Genomic DNA, 22,243 nt, shown 5'->3' with positions numbered 1-22,243 from the left:
ATATAAATTTCATATAATACACTCTGTCTAAGTTGGCCAATTTTATTTTATTCAGTTATCTATCTTGTCTTATTAAAACCCTCTTTCCAAGTAAGTGATGATTAGTGTGTTTTTCTTTTCTTCCCCAATTCATGTCCATATGCTATCCCAAACCCTTCCCTTTTTCATTTTTTTTTTCTAACCTTCTACAATTCTTTTTAAATCTCAGAATATATTGGCTAACCTATTCGCAGGTCTGAAGTCAGGACCCTTCACCATTTTCAAAGAGCCCCAGCAAGTTTATCAACTTTTCATGTACCCAATTTCAATTTTAGTTGACTTTTTTTGTTGAAGCGTTTTCTCATCATAGCTTCCCCACCTGAAACTCTCCCAGACCTTTTCCACCTCTCCATACAATCCCAGTTTTTCTTCTCCCATTCAACAGTTAAATTAAAATGAAAGAAAGAAAGAAAGAGAATGAGACAAAGAAAAAAAAAAGCAGACCAAAGTTTAAATTAATAAAATAAGCAAAATATTTACACAAAAATCATGAGAATGACATGAATACACATACAAAAAAAGTCACTTACAAAATTCAATTGAGTTTGTTTTGTGTTGGCCTTCATTTACAAGTAGTGGTTGTGGGTTGGAGAGAGCTCCTTGGCTAGGAACAAGACTATGTTTCTACTTTCCCCTCTCAGAGCCGGGACTCCATTTTCCTTGAAACTGTGTGGGCCCTGTGTGTGCTACAATAGTCTCACATGTGCACCCATCTAGTGCCATGTGGAAGGCTCTCCTTCCTTAGTCTCATTTATCCACCCAGACTTAAAATCATTTTGACTGTCTTCCCCATGGTTCCATGACGTCTACTGGAACAGAATGTTGCTGAAGACAACCCATCTAGGATTGAGTGTCTCATTCTGTACTCATTGTCCAACTGCAGGTTTTTGTATTAGTTTTTATGCACTGAGGAAGGCAGTATCTCTGATAAGGTCTGAGCAAGATGCTTACATATGAGTAATGCAGAATGCCATTAGTAGTTACGTTATCACTGTGTTTATATAGGGAGACAAGAGTGTTTTATTTTCTCATAGGTAGAAACAATCTGGTTTCAGGTTTTTAGTGGCCCAAGCAGTGTCGGACATGTTTCATCTCATAGAGTAGGTCTTATGTCCAATTAGATGGTGATTGGTTACTCCAACAATAGTTCCATTATTATACCAGCATGTTGATGAAGATGGTCACCACTGTTGATATCAGGGCTTGTAGCTTTCTTTCTCATCTGGTTGTGTGTAGAGTATCTTCTAGTTCTATGAAGAATAGTCTGTGAGGATACCAGATCTAGTTAGGTGCCAGCTCCACTTCTCAGACATGTGAGAATTGCTTTCATGAAAAATCCCTTGTCAACAGTGTGTGGAAGAGAATCAGTAGTATTGGCAATACCTTATATTGTTTGGGAGTTTCCATGGGGCCTACTAGGCATAAAATTCGATGAGATGTAGCCAATTCCTGTTACTGAAGATTTTACTTATTGGTGAAATAATGGAGGCTTTCCATCCTCCCTGGTTTTTGGTGACTCTAAATATTAATCATATATATGTATATATTTCAAGTTGATTATAGTATAACTTTAGTCATTTACTATTCTCACACTCGGAAAGCAATGAATGCACATTTTTTCATAAATATTATTAATTTTAAAGTATGCATTTAATGGCAGGTAATGCTTTGAGGAGAGAAGAAGTCATTGTCATTGGTGATATAGTCACTGTCCGTTTACCCATGCTACAGTACCTAGCATGTGGTAGAGGTGAGGATACATGTATATATGTAATGTTGAATGTGACCGGGGATATTATAAGCATGTATGAAACTGATAAAAGTAATTAATAACATGTAAAATCAATGAAATCAATGTAAATAGTTCTAACATTAACAGTAACTGATTTCAGTAATTTTACTACGGTCAAAACTTTCTACAGCTCTCTATCATTTGTTTACAATAATATGTGTTAATGGTTGTTGTATGTATATTGTCTTTTTAATGATATAATTTTCTTTGTTGTCAGTTCTATACATGTGCATAGAGTATTGCTTTTCCTTTCTCCTCTATGATCCTTTATCTCCTCCCTATCTGTACCAAAGCCATTGTCACCACCATTTTACTTCTTCCTTAAGTGACACATTTAGTTTAATCAAGGTCATCTGTTTAAGCATCACATTGTCACAATCAATTGGAAAATGGTGAAGGCACCAGGAGTTACATTTCTGAAACAAATGAACTCCCATTTCTCCTGAGTCTGTCAGAGGAAAATAGTTCAGCTTGAGGAGTGGAGTCCTATAAACCGTACTTTGACCAAGCCTGACATGATGCAACCATTCATGTGCAAACTCAGTAAAGGCATTAAGAGTTGAATTACCCATGGGACAGTACAGCTTCTTTGAGTTTGTAGTTCTAAATATGTTATATATATATATATATATATATAGGTATTTCATATTTTTGATCTCTGTCTTCCAGCTCTTTTATTTTCCCCAACCCAAATTCACAATGTTTCTAGCACCTAAGAGAAAATGGTATACTTGATGGTTTATATAGAAATGAGCACTTACTGTTTATTTTTTCTGAACTTTATATGGCTTTGAGCTTCTCTATCACTCTTATTCACTGAACAGAGTAAATAAACAGAGACTTTTAAATGAAGGATGAAAGTGGATTTTGTCTGTGGGTAAAAACATACACATTGAGAATGCATTTTGGTACTCTATCAACTTTGCTACACACCACTATTCAGAACTCACTTAAGACTATAATCTTCCATGAAATGGACTTTTACCTAGTTTACAGTACAGGATATGTCTTTTCTTCACTGTGGCATCTGAAATTCAATAATAACGCACTTATCCCAACCTTAATGCTACAGTGCTCAACTTGATACATTTTGTGTAGTAGGGTGTTTTTTATCACACACTCCTGTTCCAAGAAATAACAACGCTGAGACTCAAATATATTTACAAATACCTAGCCCATGTAGCCTAACCTGTTCCCTGACTAGATTAATACTTAATATCCCATTTATTCTTATATAAGTTCTGCCACATGGCTGGCTACCTTCTTTCAGATTTCATGCATCTGTTGTCCTTCATATCTCAATGTAAATCACCTCATGCCTAGTACCATCCAAGAATTATTTCTGGCTACTAACTCTCCCTCCTTCTATTCTACCCTTTCCTATGGGCCATAGTTTTGTTTGGTTTTTATTGACAGATGATGCATCTATACTATATACAAGATAAATATCTTTGTATTTATACAAATGTATAAATGTATACATACAATTTTTATTGTATTGTATTAGTCCAATACAAGTCTCCTTTTCTTATAGTAATAAATTATATACAATAATAAAATTATGAAATAACTGTGAAAAGTATTAGGTAAGATCTACATTCAAAACGTCCAGTCTATCTGTATTTGGCAATGTTGGAAAAAAGTATTCTACAATCTAACCTATCTTCATTTTTAATCTCTGTACGTAAATAATTTTCTGTCATAACTTGCACAATCAACCTAAAGACATTTTAAAGTCCTAAGATATTTTCTTTCATCCTAAACAAGGTAAGATTAATTGTGTGATTATAACTATCTAGTCTTTAAGCCCATCTAAAAAGAGAGAAAAATTAATATTACCAAAGTGTCGCTACCGTCTCCGACCAGCAGAAAGGGAGCGACAACACAGCGTTCTTCTCAAAGTGGTTTATTCAGGAGCCTTACAGCATGCAAATGAAAATCTTTCTCTTTCTCTCTCTCTGTTTCTCTTTCTCTCTTCTCTGCCCCCAAGCACAGTCCTATTATCCTCTCTCAACTCCACCTCCTCAGTCCATGTTACATGGCTGCAGTTCGTAGGTCCTCGTCATCTGGCCTGATCTCTTGTCATGGGTGTGCCTGAGCAGCTTGCCCAGTGGGAGTGGCTAATCTTGGGGGCAGGAGGAAGTCAGGTGCTAGTCACAAGACTAGGCCGGAATCCCAAGCGCCAACTGCCGCCACACCCACTCTCCACACTTAAGTGTGTAAGAAGTGGAGGCAAGAGCTTCCAGAACGACAGAAATGATGATCTGGATACTTACCCAAGAAATGGTCATGTGTCATTGCAGCATCATCTTCAGCCTTTCAGCCCAGAACACCTGAAAGGCTTTTTTTGTGAAGCAAGAATTATGACGGATTGCTTCTCTTGTCTTGGCTAATCTCTGCTTCCCAGTGGTCCTGTTTGTCAGTTTTGGACAGCATTTTGTCTGCAGTTGAAAGAACAGTCTTGTTCAGGGGCTAACTTACCATGTTTGAAACAAAAATCTATTTGTAGGTTCTTTGATGTTCATAATCTTCTTTGCCAAGGAAGGGGGTTTGGCCAGGACCAGGCATCTCTGTGAAAAAAGGCTTAAATTAATACAATTTCTTAAAATGACATATTTTATAGGTGTCTGAGGTAATTGAAGACCATCTGTCTAGTATATAACAATTGGCAGATATTGCTCCTAGCTATCTCTTTATTATCTATCTAACCTGAGAAGCACTTATGAAAATAATAAAATAGACTTGTACTTAACATGATCATAAATTTATTGATTAACTATCAAATTGCATTTCTTAATTATTCTAAACAGTTTTTATTAGCAGCTTTAAAAAGGACTAAAACTTAACTTTGCATTTTGAAGAATTGCATAGAGACAGCCCCTTAAATAACAGTTAAAAACATAGTATACATAATATAATGTATCAAACTATAACCTCAATTTTTTATCAATATACAATGAGTTACAATGCAAAGTAACTAAATATTACTTTAAGTCAGTATCAATATACAAAGAGCTATACCAATGTACCCAAATATAACCTTAACCTTGGATCACTATACCAATGTAATCTATAACAATGTAATATTTTTGGCTTATTAATGCTCTTTTGTTTAAGAGTATATTCAACCATCTATCTCTTTTATACCTATCCTTCTTGTATTATTTCTAAGACCCACCCCCATTTAAATCCCATTTTTCCTCTTCACTAGTAACACTAGATAGGAAAGATAGAAAATATTAAAAATATAAAAAAGAAATAGAGAAAGAAATTACTAAATATGTCTGCTCTAATTTTTCCTCCTTGACCAAGATCTTTACAATTTGTAACCATTCCCCTTAAATGAAGAAAAATATCCATCATAATCGAATGATCAAAACCCATTTATCCCACCTTTTAGGTAAAATTGCTTTCTGCTGGTTTTCGACAATATTTTGGGGAACAGAGAAAAGTAGGAATCTGGTGAAGTCTTAAGAAAGCTAACTGTGACATAGGTTATCCAGTCTCTAAGGGGTATGAAAGTGCAGGGCTTCTCTGAAGTCCCGACTGGAACAATATGTAATGTTGGACAATCTTGATAGCCCCTTTGAAATTGTCCCTGATACCAATTCTTGAGGAAAGAGCTATCAAGGCATTCTCTAAGGCTGAATTTCTCAAGACGACAGACTAAATATGCCTCTACATCTCAGTACTGCCTAGGATGAATCTTTTTAGGGTTGTATTAGCTTTATTGGAGTCTGCAAACATATAACCTCATAGGTTATATACAATTTTTCAATAACATGTATGGAATGTGTAATGTCAATAATCAGTTAAAGATGATGCTCTGCTCTCTGTTCAAGCAGGGACGATGTCTTTATTTTTTATGTTTGTTTAGATAATATAACCAAAACCTAACTTAAATTATATCCATGCCATATAAAAGGATGTCATGTAATAATAAGTCAAGATACTGTGGCTACCAAGATTTATTTTGCTGTGCATAGACATTCCTGTCTCATCTAGTCTCAGAGCTGTTTCCATGTAGAGGGATTAGTCTACAATTCTCCTGTCTTTTCTTGCTCCAAGTTACATCCAAGTTTTTCAGGAAGTTTTTCTGTCATGAAATCTAAATTTCATTAATTTTAAGGGAATCTGCAGGTTTTTTGTGATTCTGGGTGTCTTAGGCACCTGGTTGAAGGGCTTCTTCTGGGTATCGTGGGGTTGGGTGTAGTACTGGTGCCCAAGGTCTGCTCTGGATCAAGTTCAGACAAGAAGGGACCCAGGCCACTGGCAGGGTGGGGGTTCCTGTGTCCCTGGATCCTGGGAGATTCAGTTAATTTGGGTATTGGGGCAGATGTTGTGCCCAGGCTGACAAGGAAAATAAAATCAAATGGAATCCAGATTATGTGATTGTGTTTATCTTCATTTTTAACACAGAAAGTATTTTTCCCTTTAATCTTACAATATTTCCTTCATTCAGAGACTTTCTCCCTATGACTTTCTACATTCAGTTTCTTTCCCTCTGTTGTGGCTCACATTACTTTGTGGCTGGTGACAAACAAGTTTCATGTCAAGCATCACATCTCAGTAAAGTTGTTTGAGCTCCAGAAGCAGGATGCATTCCTGCAGGATGCCTATATGTTCCTTTCTCCTCACTTTTGTTGGGATGCTTTTCCCAGCTACTTGCCACTGGAATAGCTGGGCCTACCTAAGAGACTGTTGTTTCAGCCCCTAATACAACTATGTTGACCTGCATCAGAAACTGTGTTCAGCTCTAATAAGTGTTTGTTTAGCTTTGCCTATGTTCCTGCAGGCCAGAGCACACACCTGGAGAAACTATGTGGGCTATGCACTGAACCTCCATGCCTCTCTTTCTTAAAGTCTCCCATCTGGCAAGCATGTTGGTGCCTGACTTTTCTGCCTGCTTCCCATGTTCCAAACTTTAGGCTAAGGCCTAAATCTAGTGTCCTAATCTTGGATTATGTGCCCAAAGATGGACATCACTTGAGGTTGGGTGTTATTTCTCCCAAACTGCTTTGCCCAGAAAGACACTGAGACTCAAATGTAATAGAAATACCTAGGCCTTATGACTGGTTACCTAACTAGGTCATAACGTAATATTTTATATATTCTAATCTAAATTCTGCCCCATGGCCGGTTGCTTCTGCAAAGTTCAAATTCATATTTGCATAGGACTATTAATATCATCTCTCACCTTGTTGCTCACATAGAATAATAGCAACAGAATGAAATACTCCAAGCCAATTCCAGCTTGATTTCTGTATATTCAATAAATAAGGTGGATGGTGTCTGTAGCATTAGGATCTGACCAGCTAATCTGGTGGGTAACCAAGAGGAATGGTAAAGATCTGAATTTGGGGTTTGGGCTTCCAGAGTCTCTCTAACCAACATCACAAAAAATACTCCTAACTATGCAACTGGGTTTTGGAGTTCTTGCCTAATAAATAAACAAACAAACAAAACGATATTGGTAGGTTATGTTGTCCAATTTTAACATTTTTTATTACCCTGTATCCAGTAGTTTTATTCTGGTTGAAATAATATGTACATTAAAGAATTTGTGTTTTCATCATTACCTATGAAGAACTGCAGATTGCTGGCAATTCTATTCCTATATTTTATCCAGTTAAGGCCCTTTTCCAACCTTTTTATCAGAGTCATGTGAAATGCACTAGCATCTCCCTTCTTATCCTGTTGATGGCAGAAGACAATAATATTTTATAATATAAGATGACTATATTAACTAAATGAATTAATCTCTATAAAAGTTATCAAATTGCATGGAGTGTGGTAGATACAGAGCAAGGTCAAGGTGACAGTATTTATGAACCTAACCAACAATGTACTTAACATCTGAAATTCAAATGCAGAGAATACTCAATTTAAAATAAAAGAAAAAAAAAAGAATTGTACTTCCCCATGTAGTTTTACCCAATTTTTGTAGTAACTCATTTTGGATGAGCTTTAATGGCTAATACATCATTTGAATAAAAAAAAAAGAATAAATTGGGCTACAGAGCTAAACAAATAAGTCTCAACATTTCTACTCACCAGGGAAATGCAAATCACATCAACCCTGAGATTCTGCCTCACAGAAGTCAGAATGACTATAATATCTCTAATTCTGATGACCTCTACATTGAATGATTTGCTAATTTAAAAAAGTTAACAAAGTTATATGAGAAAACTACTTGGTTACTGAAACATTTTCAATTATTTGATATTATAGATCATATTACTGTCCATTCCTGTAAATCTTTGACTTAATACAATATTAATAGTTTCTCTGCTTTGAAGTTTGATTTAAAAATACCAAGAGTTTTACAAGAGAAAGTGATTTATGTTCAATACCAACACTTTAGGGTCATTGACAGGAAGTAGGCAAATGTCTGTGAGTTCAAAGCCACCCTAGTCTGCATAGTGAAAATAAGTCTCAAAAGGAAAAAAAATAACCTCATAAGTTGTTTTATTTTTATTTTCAGACATGTAATGATTCATATTAAACATAATATGCTATCTGTGCTAACTAAGATATTTTTTTCACTACCTGTGCCTTATTACTATGAGTAATAGGAAAATTTATTGTATCTTAACGTCTAGTAAATGTGACCAATGCTGTGAGGTGATGATTTTAAACAACTCTTTCATTTAAACTGTGGAATGGGTTAAATACAAACACAGGATTATTTTGACCCTGTGTTTTCTCTACTATAGAAAATTTCTACTATAGAAATTTCATACTGAATATTATTAAACAAATATTGATGCCAGTTTTTAAATTATTTATTTCATATTAAATTGGCCATGACACATGAAGATAAATATACTCCTAGTCATGTGTCTTTAGATTTACTTCTTCCATCAGTGTTTCATCTAGGTTAAAGTACTTGTGCTTATATGTTTCTATGTACTACTTGACATGTTAAAATAATTCATTTACGTTTCAGAATGAAAAATGGTAAACTGGTAAGACTTTAAAATACTATTGGCAGAAGAATAATGGCAAAGGATTGTTTGATTTTATTTTTTTCAATAAATGAGAGACAGGTGCTTATGAAAATGAAACAAAACAAAACTAAATTCATTCGCATTTTATGACATGATACAGGCTATGATTCTCTTCTGATAGAAACAAAACTGTATCGTTTATATCCCTTTTATATTCTTTCTTTTAATTTATCTTTGCTTTACACTCCGTTTTTATTCCCTCTTTTTCTCTACCATCCAACTATTCCATACCCCATACCTCCTGTCTCTAAGAGGATATCCCCAGCCGTTCTTCCCTTATACCGCACACCCCCAGGCCTCTAAACTCCCTGGTGCCTTCAGTCTCTTGAGGGTTATGTGCATCTTCTTTGACTGCACTCAGACTTGAGATTCCTCTCCTATATATGTGTTGGGTGCCTCATATCAGCTGTTGTGTGCAACCTGTGTCTGAGACATCTCCGTGGTCCAGGTTAGTTGAGATGCTGGTCCTCTCACAGGGTTGCTCACCTCCTCACTTCTTCCAGCTTTTCCCTAATTCAACCACAGGGGCCAGCAGTTTCTTTTCATTGATTGGGTTCTTGAGTACTAGAAGTAAAGTATTTAGTACCTTAAAAATGTAACACTGCACATGTAACATAATATTTTTAAAGTAAATGCTTTATATCCTGTAAGAAAAGTGCATCCGTTTGCAAATATAATATGGTTTAGCAGCAATCTGCTTCTCCATTGATTTCCTTGCTTTTGTTTTACATAGCGAGTAGTATTTTTCCTATCTAATCAGAATTTACCTTAAAATTCTTGATTATGTGTATTGTTGAAAACCACTTTAAAGACAATGCCAACAATACTGGTGATTAAAGCCAAAATAATGTATCAGTCTGTGTCAAGCACTGAGGTTTGCAGAGATAGCATAAGTAAACTTTAACGAGTTTTATAAAATCTTTTATGTAGTTATACATAGATACAGTATCTGCCACCACTGAGTCTGGCTCTTTTTGCAAGGAGCTCTTATATGAACCCGACATCAAAGCTGATGTTTCTTCTCAACAACTAAATACATGTCAACCTTTCCTGATTCAAATATAGTTTTAATTTTAATTCTCTAACAAGAAAGTTTGGGTTCTTCCCTCCTTAACCAACACTCCAAATTTATCTTTTAGATCACTGGACTGAATTTGGGCATGGTTGAAAAAGACACTTCAAAATATATCTCAGGACATTACTACCATGCTCAGTGCTGTCCACTGACTCTGCATCTTAAAGGCATATCCTGTAAGACTAGAACATTTATCTCATAATGCCTTTAGCTTTCAGTTCTTGAGCTTTGAGGTGCACTTGTAGATTACTATTTGTCTTGCTTAAATGGTTGTTCCAGTATCAGGATATAAACACTAGGATTTATGTCTACTTAGACAAAGTTTCCCTACAAACATCCATATATCTCATTAGCTTTGGATCTGTGTATTTACCTGCATATTTACATGTTACAGCCTTTCCTTCATTTTCAAATGCTTTTTGCTCTTTCAGTGAATAATATTATTACACATTCCAAACCGTGGGACACATGTACCTTTGCCCTGCACCTCAGTCACTATATGATTAGCTGTTATTAGTTTATTACCACCTAGGGAATTAACATAACTTTCTAAAGAAAGCAGTGTTAGAATCTGAGTTTGAAGCTTAATTAGATTTTTTTTCTTGTATTCATGTTTTACAGTTCACTTTGTATGAGCATGTCAACATTTTATCTCATATTTCTCACTGTAATATATGTAGATTTGGAGGATGATACTTGTCTAATGAAAGACAGTCCTCGATGGTTAATAAGGTTATTATATAATAGTGTGTGATTTGGTTTTTCATCATAGTTTTAGCGTGTAAACCGTATAGTTGAGGGAGGATAGGTTGATTTGTGTTCAAGGGTTCAGAAAATGGTCTGCATCACCGTGACGAAGGCATGGTGAAACGGCTTGTCAGATGGGGTGGGTTTTCTGGGCTCTTCACATTGTGAAGGGAGTAGAGACAAGATGGATGGCGGCACATTTGGGCTCTTGGTCGCCAAGGGTGCACCCAGGCCTTTCCCATTAATGTTCCATAATTCCCCTGACTGGTACAGCTGGGGACCAAATGTTCAGACACATGAAACTGCAGGGAACTTTTACATCCAAGCCATAGCAAGTAGGTAATTGGTAAGGCATTAAAATTGTAGTAATTTAAAATTCATGAAAAAGACAGGAATAATCTAATCATGAAATCCTAAAATGGGATTATCCCATTAGTTGAAACTTATACTCATTAATGACATTAATTTTCCCAAAACCTGAACTCATCCAAATACTTTGTTTCCTAAGCAGAATTATCCTATTTTTCTCTTTATTTCCTTTTGCTTGTGACATCTAGATTTTAGTGATATTTTCTTTTTAAATCCATAAACTGAATTCCATCCTGTGTATTTTTTTCAAAATCACTATTAAATTAATCCCTGAGTTATTACATAAAAATCAATTTTAGGTACAACTATCAAAGCTTCTATCTTTTTGCGTTTTTGTAGAACTATGTAAGTTATTATCTTTTTAGGTTAGGTTAATTGAGTGCCTTAAAATGAAAGTGGCCGAATATCCTTTGTGTTGTATTATCAGTACCTTGAGGCAGATTTCATATGCCTTTCTCTTTTCTTTCTTAATTTCTTACCATGCCACTCATTTTAAATTGCTTCTGAATAAGAAAATTATGTAGAAAATTGTATGCATATTGAAAGATGATGAGCTTTGAAAATTACTATGTAAGACAAATAAAACCTAGCCCCATCAGAACACTTTTTCTTTTTTTAATAAAATCTTTATTTTACAAAACAAAGATAAATGTACAGATTTCAAGCATTTTTTTGCGTAAAATTATACAATACATTTTTGTCAGTACTTTTTTTCAGATTTTAAAATAATTTTTACATAAATCTATATGAATAGTCAGTACTTGATCTTTTTAAAAGTTTGACTGTATGCATCGAAAAGCCAGTAGTTACAATGAGCACAAAGTACATGCAAAACAAAATGTAACATGAAAATAGTCAAAGTTTTCTTGTTGTGTAAAGATTTTTTTTTGTTTTGTTTTGTTTTCTTTATTTCTCAGACTTCCTACAGTCTGTGAGTTGTTTCTGGGACAGTGCGAGCCTCTGGGGGTTAGCATCCCACTATCAGTGAGTGCATATTATGTCTGTTCTTTTGTGACTGGGTTATCTCACTCAGAATGATATTCTCTAGATGCAGCCATTTTCTTAAGAATTTGGTCGTCATTGTTTCTGGTGGCTGAGTAGTATTCCATTGTGTAAATGTACCACAATTTTTGTATCCATTCATCTTCTGAAGGGCATCTGGGTTCCTTCCAGCTTCTGGCTATTATAAATAGAGCTGCTATGAACATATTGGTGCATATATCTTTGTTGTGTACTAAGGTGTCTCTGGGATATAGGCCCAGAAGTGGAATAGCTGGGTCTTCAGGTAGTATTATGTCCAATTTTCTGAGGTATTGCCAGACTGATATCCAGAGTGGTTGTATTAGTTTGCAACCCCACCAACATTGGAGAAGTGTTCCTCTTTCTCCACAACCTCGCCAGCATCTGTTATCATCTGAGTTTTGGATCTTGGCCAATCTGAATGGTGTGAGGTGAAATCTCAGGGTTCTTTTGATTTGCATTTCCCTGATGGCTAAGGATGTCAAGCACTTCCTCAGATATTTCTCAGCCATTCGATATTCCTCAACTGAGAACGTTTTGTTTAGTTCTGTACCCCATTTCTTAATATGGTTATTTGATTCTCTGGTGTCTAACTTTTTGAGTTCTTTGTATACCTTAGATATTAGGCTTCTATCTGATGTGGAGTTGGTAATATCTTTTCCCATTCTGTTGGCTGCCGTTTTGTTTTCTTGACAATATCCTTTGCCTTACAGAAACTTTGCAATCTCATTAAGTCCCATTTGTTAATCTTTGACCTTAGAGCTTGAGCCATTGGTGTTTTGTTCACAAAATTTTCTCCTGTGCCTATGTGTTCTAAGGTTTTCCCTACTTTCTCATCTAATAGTTTCAGAGTATCTGGTTTAATGTGGAGATCTTTGATCCACTTACACTTGAGCTTGTACAAGGAGGTAAGAAAGGGTCTATTTTCATTCTTCTGCATGCTGAATGCCAGTTGGACCAGCACCATTTGTTGAATAGGCTGTCTTTTTTCCATTGAATGTTTATGGATCCTTTATCAAAAATCAGGTGACCATATACATGAGGGCACATTTCTGGATCTTCTATTCTATTTCATTGATCCACATGCCTATTTCTGTACCAGTACCATGCAGTTTTCAGTACAATTGCCTTGTAATATAGCTTGAGGTCAGGGATAGTGATTCCCGCAGATGTTTTCTTGTTGTTGAGGATGGAATTCGCTGTTCTGGGTCTTTTGTTGTTCCATATGAAATTGCACATTGATCTTTCCAATTCCATGAAGAACTGTGATGGAATTTTGATGGGGATTGCATTGAATCTGTAGATTGCTCTTGGTAGGATGGCCATTTTTAAAATGTTGATCTTTCCAATCCATAAGCAAAGGAGATCTTTCCATTTTCTGAGATCCTCCTCAATTTCCTTCTTTAGAGGTTTGAAGATCTTGTTGTACAGGTCCTTCACTTGCTTAGTTAGAGTCACACCAAGGTATTTCATAGTGTTTGTGACGATTGTGAAGGGTACCTTTTCCCTAATTTCTTTCTCCACATGTTTGTCCTTTGAGTATAGGAAGGCTACTGATTTGTTTGAGTTACTTTCGTATCCAGCGACTTTGCTGAACTTGTTTATAAGCTGTACGAGTTCTCTGGTGGAATTTTTGGGGTCACTCAAGTACACTATCATGTCATCGGTGAAGAGTGATATTTTTATCTCTTCCTTTCTGATTTGTATCCCTTTGATCTTTTTTTGCTGTCTAATTGCTCCAGCCAGGACTTACAGTACTATGTTGAATAGGTAGGGGGAGAGTGGGCAGCCTTGTTGAGTCCCTGATTTTAGTGGGATTGCTTCAAGATTCACACAATTAAGTTTGATGTTGGATGTTAGTTTGCTGTATATTGCTTCTATTATGTTTAAGTATGGACCTTGGATTCCAGTTCTTTCCAGGACTTTTAACATGAAGGGGTATTGAATTTTGTCAAATGCTTTCTCTGCATCTAGTGAGATAACCATGTGTTTTTGTTCTTTGAGTTTGTTCATATGGTGGATTACATTGATGGATTTCCTTATATTAAACCATCCCTGCATCCAAGGGATGAAGCCAACTTGGTCATGATGAATGATCGTTTTGATGTGTTCTTGGATTCAGTTTGCAAATATTTTTTTGAGTATTTTTGCATCAATGTTTATAAATGAGATTGGTCTGAAGTTCTCTTTCTTTGTAGGGTCTTTGTGTGGTTTAGGTACTAGGGTCATTGTAGCCTCAAAAAATGAGTTAGGTAGTATTCCATCTGATTCTATCTTCTGGAATAGTTTGGAGAGTATTGGTGTTATGTCCGCAATAAATGTCTTATAAAATTCTGAACTGAACCTGTCTGGACCTGGGCTATTTTTGGTTGGGAGGCTTTTGATGACTTCTTCTATTTTCTTAGGTGTTATAGGGTAATTTAGATGGTTTACTTGGTCCTGGTTTAACTTTGGGATCTTGTATCTGTCTAGGAATTCATCTATTTCCTCCAGATTTTCCAATTTTGTGGAGTATAAGTTTTTGTAGTAGGATCTGATGATTTCTTGAATTTCCTGAGTTTCAGTTGTTATGTCTCCACTTTCCTTTCTGATTTTGTTAATTTGTATACTCTCTCTTTGCCCTCTAGTTAGTCTGGCTAGGGGTTTATCAATCTTGTTGATTTTCTCAAAGAACAACCTCTTGGTTTTGTTGATTTTTTCAATGGTTCTTTTTGTTTCTATTTGGTCTATTTCTGCCCTAATTTTGATTATTTCTTGCTGTCCACTCTTTTTGGGTATATCTGCTTCCTTTTGTTCTAGGGCTTTTACCTGTGCTTTCAAGTTGCTGATATTTGCTCTCTCCAGTTTGTTTTTGGAAGCACTTAGGGCTATGAGATTTCCTCTCAGTACTGCTTTCATTGCATCCCATAGGTTTGGGTATGTTGTGTTTTCGTTTTTGTTGAATTCTAGAAAATCCTTAATTTCTTTATTCTTTTTTGACCCTGCTATCATTTATCAAAGCATTGTTTAGTTTCTATGTGTATGTGGGTTTTTATTGTCTTTGTTGTTGTTAAAGACCAGCCATAGACCATGGTGATCTGAGAGGATGCATGGGAGTATTTCAATCTTCTTATATCGATTGAAGCTCGTTCTGTGTCCAATTATGTGGTCAATTTTCCTGAAGGTACCATAGGGTGCTGAGAAGAAGGTGTATTCTTTTATTTTAGGATGATATGTTCTGTATATATCTATTAATTCTAGTTGGTTCAAAGACTCTGCTAGCTTTGCAGTGTCCTTGTTCAGTTTCTGTTTCCATGATCCTTCCATTGGTGAGAGTGGGGTGTTAAAGTCTCCCACTATTATTGTGTGGGGTGAAATGTATTATTTGAGCTTTAGTAGGGTTTCTTTTATGAATGTGGGTGATTTTTTATTTGGAGCATATATGTTAAGGATTGAGAGTTCCTCCTGACAGATTTCTCTGCTAATGTGTAAAAAGTGTCCTTCCTTATCTTTTTTGATAACTTTTGGTTGGAAATTTACTTTATTCGATATTAGAATAGCCACTCCAGCTTGCTTCTTGGGGCTGTTTACTTGGAACCTTTTTTCCACCCTTTTACTCTAAGATAGTATCTGTCTTTGTCTCTAAGATAAGTTTTCTGTATGCAGCAAAAGGCTGGATTTTGTCTATGTATACAGTCTCATAGCCTATGTCTCTTTATTGGGGAGTTGAGTCTATTTATGTTAATAGATATCAAGGAATAGTTGTTTCTGTTTCCTGCCATTATTGCTTTTGTGGGTTGAGTTGTGTCTGTGTCTTTTTCTTCTTTAATTTTCTTGTTTAAGGGTTTTCTTGTTTTTACTAGGCTGTATTTTTCCTCATTGTATTGGGTTTTCCACCTATAATTCGTTGTACTGCTGGGTTTGTGGTCAGATATTGTGTGAGTTTTGATTTGTCTTGAAATATCTTCATCTCTCCATCTATGGTGATTGATAGTTTTACTGGGTATAGCAGCTTGGGCTGGCACTTTTGCTCTCTTAGGGTGTGCATGATGTCTTTCCAGGCTCTTCTAGCTTTCATAGTCTCTGTTGAGAAATCGGGTGTGATTCTGATTGGTCTGCCTTTATATGTTACCTGACCTTTTTCCCTTACAGCTTTTAGTATTCTTTCTTTGCTTTGGGCACTTGGTGTTTTGACTAGTATGTGTCGGGAGGTATTTCTTTTCTGGTCCAACCTATTTGGAGTTCTAAAGGCTTCTTTTATGCTCATGGTCATCTCATTCTTGAGGGTAGGGAAGTTTTTTTCTACAATTTTGTTGAAGATATTTACTGTGCCTCTTAGTTGATACTCTTCTCCCTCTTCCATTCCTATTATCCTTAAGTTCGGTCTTCTCATTGTGTCCTGGATTTTCTGGACATTTTGGATTAGGAGCTTTTCGTTTTTTGCATCTTCTCTGGCTGTTTTGTCTATGTTTACAATGTTATCTTCTGCCCCCGAGATATTCTCCTCCATCTCTTGTAATCTATTGGAAATGCTTGCTTCTGTGACTCATGATTTCTTTTTTAGGTGTTCTACCTCTAGGGTTATCTCTTTTAGTGATTTCTTTATTGTGTTAATTTCCATTTTAAATTCCCTCTTCCATTCCTTCGTTTCTTTGGTTGTGTTTTCCACTAGTTCTTTGAGTTCTTTGAGTGTTTTTCTTGCTTCCTCTTTAAAAGCTTCTGAATCTTTTTGCTTTTTCTCCCGTTCTTGTTTGAGTATCTCTATCAGCATCTTGATGTATGATTTCAGGTCTCCATCTACTTTTTCTGGAGTGTTTGGCTGTTCCTATGTTTGCTGTTGTGGGAGAGCTGGGTTCTGGAGTTGCCAGGTTGTCTTGGTTCCCTTGGGATAAACTCTTTCTCTTTCCTCTTGCCATTTTGTTGTCAGTGATATGTTCTTGCCTTTCCCTTGTATCTGGTCTGTGTTCCTGGGTCTTCACTGGTCTAGGTGGCAGATGGGCCAAGCCCTGTTCTATGCCTCAGAATTTCCATGTGGAAACAGAAGTTCCAAAGTTCTGTTCCTTGTCCCTGGATCAGGCAGGGGTGGGGGTGCGCTTACAGTGCGCACTCCGAAGAGATCCCTCTTCTTCCTGGCTCCCCAGGTCTCCCACTCACCGGTCTTTAAAACTTTAAACGCTGCTGATCCATGTGGTGGATGGGCCGCGCCCTCCAGAACACCTTTTCTAACATCACAGATACATACACAAATACATTTATGTGTATATATAGTATATAAACATATATATATATAAGTATATAATAATTATATATTTATTTTACTATATGCTTGGAAGTCTTTCACATATTCTGATATTTTTGCTACTTTTCTTACCTTTTCAATCAGTATTTTTCTTCAATACATTAAATCTATTTTGAAGAATTTCACACATACATAAAATGGGTTTTGCTCATATTTGCCTCCCAACTTCTCCCACTAATTTCTTACAGATCCACTTCCCCACTCCCAAATTACTGTCTTTTTAGTTTTTTTTTTTTAATGTTTTTATAAGTCACTGAGCCCAAATTGTGCTGCCCATATACTCTTGACTGTAAAGTCATCTACTAGAGCATATACTATAGGCCTACATGGAACGATAGCGCTAAGGCAAAGAGAACTTCCCTTGGACCACATCTGCTGTCACTGGGTCCTTTTCAGGGTGTAAGTACTGCCGGGACCCTTTCTATTCTGAAATGACTATCTGCTTGTTCTTGTGCAGGTTTTGCGAAAACAGCCAAAGTTGTTCTGGGTTCATGAGTGTGGTGGTCTTGTAATATCCAAAAGACGATTTCACACATAGGTAGGTTCTTCCCAAACTCTGACTCTTATGACCTTTTTTCCCTTCCTCCCAAAATGGCCCCTGGGACTTGGTGAGGGATTTTTATATTCACATCCTATTTGTGACTGGTTATTCTATAGTCAAGTCACTTGTGCTGACACTTTGACCATATGTGTAATTCTGCTTGAACCCAACTACTACACATAGATGTTTCTGTGATTAGATGTGAGCTATAGTCATCTCAGGGTAGAATGATGCAAAATTACAAAACAGTTTAAATCTGTATTCATAGCAAACTAGAAATAGTAGGTTCATTCCTCGGGTTTATACACTCTCCAAATGGGAAACTTTACAGTGCCAAACATAAATTTATTTCTGTAGAGCAACAATTCAACCAGATGAAAAGCACTTATTTATCCTCATAAGTTCGGTGACATGATTATACTCATGAACATGTCTTGAAAGGCTTGCCTTCAACACCTTTCTAGTGCTGAGAATGTTAGCTAGCAGGGAGAAAAGTATTATGATTGTACAGTCTTCACTCAATATGTTTTATGGTAAAAAATCAAATAGGATAATAAATAAATTATTTAAAGGTAAGGTAGAGAAAATACCAAAGATAGGAATCAAAACTCACATCTGCTACTATTTGTCTTATTTTATTTTATTACATTTTATTATTATACTCTTAGAAGCCTGTTCGTATTCTAGTGAAAGACAGAAAGCAGTGAATCTGCATGGAAGGGAGAAGGGTCCCGGGGAAACTGGGACAAGCAGAGGGAGGGGAAACTAATCAGGATATGTTATGTGTGAGGAAAAAAAAAAAACATTTTAAACAAGAAAAGAAACTCAAATCAGGACTAATCTGAAGTAATTTGCTAAATTTCTTGATATATGAATTATAGGCTTTTGATGGTAGCATTTTCTAATTCTTTTTCTGTACCTTGGGGCTGATGACCTACAAAAGAAAATATTATATTCCAATGTTCTTTACCTTTTCATAAGAAGAGTATGTTTGCGAAAAATAAGCATATGAGAAAGAGTTTCATAAATATTTCTGAATGATGTAATTCATCTATAATAAGAATGAGGGTTGCAACCTCATGGGAAGAACAACATTATTAACCAACCAAACCCTCCAGAACTTCCAGGGACTAAAACACCAACCCCTGAGCACACATTGAGAGACCTATTGATCCAGCTGCATGTGTAGCTGAAGATAGCAGTGCCTGGCATCAATGTGAAAAGAGGCCTTTGGTCCAGTGAGGGCACGTTTTCCCAATGTAGGGGAATGCCAAGGCAATGGGGCAAAGAGTGTGATCAGATGGGATTGCATTTTCATTTAGACAACTGGAGGGGGAGGGGAATGGGAAGGAGGAGAAAGGGATAACATCTCAAATGTAAGTATGGAGTATCTAATAAAAAAAAGAATGGGTACATTTACATAACCCTGGCTAAAGCTGAAATTTTAAAGTACACAGTGATAAGAGGCCAAGCTACAGCAGGTAAGAAACCCTAGCCTGTTCTTTGTGGATTTCATTCTGTTTATTTCTTTGCAAAATGCTTTTTATAATAATATACTAATGTTAGAGTTTCCTATTATTTTGAAAAGACTTTAAAGCTATTAGTACATTTCTTTGAAATTTTATAGAAACACTTAAGGACTACATGATTGTGACATTTTACGTAAGTAAAATCCGACTTAGAAAAAGATCTTTATGCTATATATGTCACTGACTGTACCTGGTGAATGAGCCTACTCGATGATAAAGGTCAGCTGGGCAAACAACTGTCCACCTGTAAAGCTGCCTGTGACAAATTGGGTATCACATGGGATCACACATGAGCAAACATACGTGTTAGAGGTTGCCCCATCCTCTGTTGATGAAATGTTACTGTTGCTAACATGGTCCAAGATGACATTATTGAGTACCATAAACCAACAATTGGGAAATGCTGTAAACATTTTCTCATAGGTATGTAGTATCATTGTGTATTCTCAAAACTGTATTTACCAATCAACACTTTCTTTGGATGCCCATCAGTATTAATTTTGTTTGTGTGTGTGTGTGTGTGTGTGTGTGTGTGTGTGTGTGTTTGTGTGTGTGTGTGTGTGTGTGTGTGTATGTATTGAATACATTTACACATACAATATATATATATATATACACGCATACAATCTTCATATATATGCATATGGCAGAAAAATAAATAAATTATTTATTAAAACTGTGTGCATATATGTTTGCATGGGTGCTTGTATGTGTTCTCATGTTAGTGGTCCTATGGTGGTAAAGTACGTAGATACAGAAGTCAGAAGTCAGTATAGGTGTCTTCCTTTATCAGTCCCAGCCTTAGTTTTTCTTTCTTTACTCTTTTCTTTCTTTCATAAAGATTTACACATTTGTTTTATATAAGTTTACTGTTTCTGTCGTCAAACAAATGAGAACAGGATATCAGATCTCCTTGTAGATGGTTGTGAACCACCATGTGATAGCTTGGAATTGAACTCAGGACATCTGGAATAACAGCCAGTCCTCTTAACTGTTGAGCCATATCTCCATATAACTTTAATGTCTTTTCAATATGTGGCCTCTCAGCAACCCAAGTGGTAGGTTCACCTGGACAGGTGGTCCATCCAGCTCCGGGGATCCTCCTTTATCTGCTTCCTTGGTACTGTGATTACTGCCAAACTGAGATCCCAGGTGACTGGTAGAGTGATAGAAACTTTCAGCATTATAAAAAATAAACAGTAAGGATGAAATGTACAAGGCATCACCTGTTCAATTTCTCCATGATTATGACTCACATCATGATTTTTGTGTGCATGCCATAGCAATTATAATCCCAGAACTGTGAGGGTTGCTAGAGCTGGATTACTAATTTGAGTTCAACCTGTTAGTAACACAAAGACTTTGTCTCAAACAAGTCACTAACTAAGTGAGTAAATAAATATAGGCAACATTATAGCAAGATGACAAATAAATACATTAATTAAAATAATATATAACTAACAATTAGGTGACTCAGAATTTGTACCCATGCATTTTGTGTGATTTGTATCACATTCACTACCAGAGCTACATTTACTCTGAAGAAAATTAAAAATTATTTATTCCCAATTTCTAAAAAGACTTGTGTGTTGTTTGTGTGTGAATCTGTACGCCTGCACTTGCTTACTGACCACCGGCCTTTTTAATCTGTCTTTTTCCTAGTCAGCATGTTTGCTCCTGAGTACTGCAAAAGTCTTTGTGTGGCATGTTCTACTTGGTCAGTGCACAGTTATTCAGCACCGGCTATGTCCTGTCACAGTATCTGTACACCTACTTGAGCTAATTTAACGGTATTTTCTTAATGCAATTATCCTAGTTTTGTTTACTTCTGCATTTCACCAATACTGGGGTCAACAAACTGAATTGGAAGGATAATTCACTCCCGCCTCTTTGCCATGGCTTCCCTTTGCTTTATTGACAAAGTGTGTCACTCAGTGTCAGACATCTAAATTTGGTTTATATGTCTAATTAAAATCTTGGGCATTATTTTAAAGCTTAAAAATTTTAATTCATAATATTTTATCTTCTCCTCTTTGCTAACCTGATCCTTGGTGGTATGGTTTTATGGAAGTATAGTGGGAGATAATTAGTAAGCAACAAAAACTTTTTCTTAAAAATAACACCAAATGTCCCGAAGAAGTGATTTTTAAAAAAATCTGTTTAATGACCAGTAAACAACTTATCAAAAATCTTCAAAGTCCTCTCAAAGGCCTATAAATTGACATTTGCAGTAATAAATTTAATAATGTGGCAGTATATTTATTAACAAACATATCTAGGAAGGACAGGTGAATTGTACCGATAAATAGAAATATAATATTAAATGAGAAACTGTGCAGTGCTCAGGAACTACTTCGGTTCTTCTCACAAGCAATGCTGTCTTTGGACCTCTGGGAGAGACTCTTCCTGGATTTCTAACTGATTATTGACTGATTATTTGTCCTGTAAATACTCGTGATTTTTAAGTTTATGTACAGTGTTTATGGGTATCTTCTCTATAACACTCTTGGCAAATTCGTGAGTTTTATGGAGTGGTTCATTAGGAAATGTAAAAGGAAAAAATATCAAAAATAATTCCTGTCATAAAAGTTAAGATTTAATCTTTAGTCTCTCTCCTTTTACCTCAACTATACACACATGAATATGCAGGCACTAACTTTTACATGCATGTAAACAGATAATATCATTTACTTTCAACTGTTTTTTTTTTTTTTTACATTTTTGTAAGAAAAAACTTTAACCAACATAAGAATCCAACTATATATAAATGTCTATAAGGAGTATTATGAACATAGGTTTCTCATTTTCAATTATCAAAATGATCATTTTATTTAATTATATT

At 35.9% G+C, this 22,243-nt stretch overlaps 1 protein-coding gene across 8 annotated transcripts in view; it reads left to right on the top strand.

Annotated features, from left to right (window-relative positions):
• EPHA5 (EPH receptor A5) overlaps positions 1 to 22,243 on the top strand; it is a gene marked incomplete at both ends in the record, with an annotated part of 356,599 nt that overhangs the window by 192,469 nt on the left and 141,887 nt on the right. The gene's annotated exons all lie outside the window — the stretch shown is intronic.

The sequence above is a fragment of the Micromys minutus genome, assembly GCF_963924665.1.
Source record: "Micromys minutus genome assembly, chromosome: 1".
NCBI lineage: Eukaryota > Metazoa > Chordata > Mammalia > Rodentia > Muridae > Micromys > Micromys minutus.
This window is presented reverse-complemented; position numbering and strand designations above follow the sequence as displayed.